This window comes from Vigna angularis, chromosome 10 (assembly GCF_016808095.1).
Source record: "Vigna angularis cultivar LongXiaoDou No.4 chromosome 10, ASM1680809v1, whole genome shotgun sequence".
Taxonomy (NCBI): domain Eukaryota; kingdom Viridiplantae; phylum Streptophyta; class Magnoliopsida; order Fabales; family Fabaceae; genus Vigna; species Vigna angularis.
This window is the reverse complement of record NC_068979.1, coordinates 31,179,090-31,180,266: the sequence shown is the minus strand read 5'-3', so window position 1 is coordinate 31,180,266 and position 1,177 is coordinate 31,179,090.

Here is a 1,177-nt window from a genome sequence, read left to right as displayed (position 1 = left end):
TATATATTTGAATATGGTTATTTGAGTAATTGAATCACAAGAAAATTATTTACATTAAGAAAACCTTACCAAAATATTCATTGGCAATTTTTAAAATGTAATTACAAATTAAGAGTTGAGTTGCGTTATGAAGAGATAGAAGTGTTTTCATTAGCTACATCGTTGATTTGTCTACAACTTCGACTTGAGTGCTTCTCTTTGGGATAAATGCCTAAATTGTTTAGTCACTCAATTTTTTCTCCTTTTCAGTTTTTAGTCCTTGATGAAAAGGTTACATTAATTATTTCGATCCATTTTTGTGATGTTGCAGAGGAAAACTTGTTACTAATTATGTCATTTATTAAAGATTTTATACATTTCTTCGACATTTAAAAGGTTATATAACATAAAATTAGAAAATGCTATTATGAATATAAAAGTAAAAGCATTAAACGAGCATCACAGCCTTATATCAGTGTTCTCAATCCTAACGTTGAAACCATCGGTCTAACTTATACTTATTTTTATTTTCTAAGAATAATATTGTAAAAAGTCGGCGGCGCTCATTATTACATATTTTAAAAATTATATTAGTAGAATCGTGGGTTAGTGGAAGACATAATATAAATCTCTGAAAAGTATAATTAGAATGTATTAAAATGTTTTAGATTTAGTTTACCCAGAAAAGCAACTTTTAAATTAGAGCGGAATTTTCAGAATGCATAATAAGAAATTTCTTTCAATTTATTTAGAAGATCACTTTAGAACATTCTATAATAAAAGTATAAATAATTTTAAAACATTTTTGAAATGATAATTGGAAATTTAAAAATTAGAAATTCCCAGGATTTTGGAGTAGACAATAGTTTCCTTGTGAGTTGAGATTGTCCAATCTTATGGTAAAGCAATGGAACTCAGACAATGGAAAATTTTCCTTGACAGAGTAGCTATGTAAGGAGGTTCCGCATACGTCCATATTCTGAGTTATTGGATTTGATGGAGTGAATTATGAGAGATATTTCTAGAAAACTAAACCACAAACTTAGTGGGAATTTTTTTTCTAGAATATATGAAGAGTTAGAAGATGATAATATATAATAAGTAAAAATTAATATTAAACTAAACGATTCCCGACGTAATCCGAAAACGTTCTTCATCAAGATAGTGCCATTACCTCTTCTCTTTGCAATAACAAAAC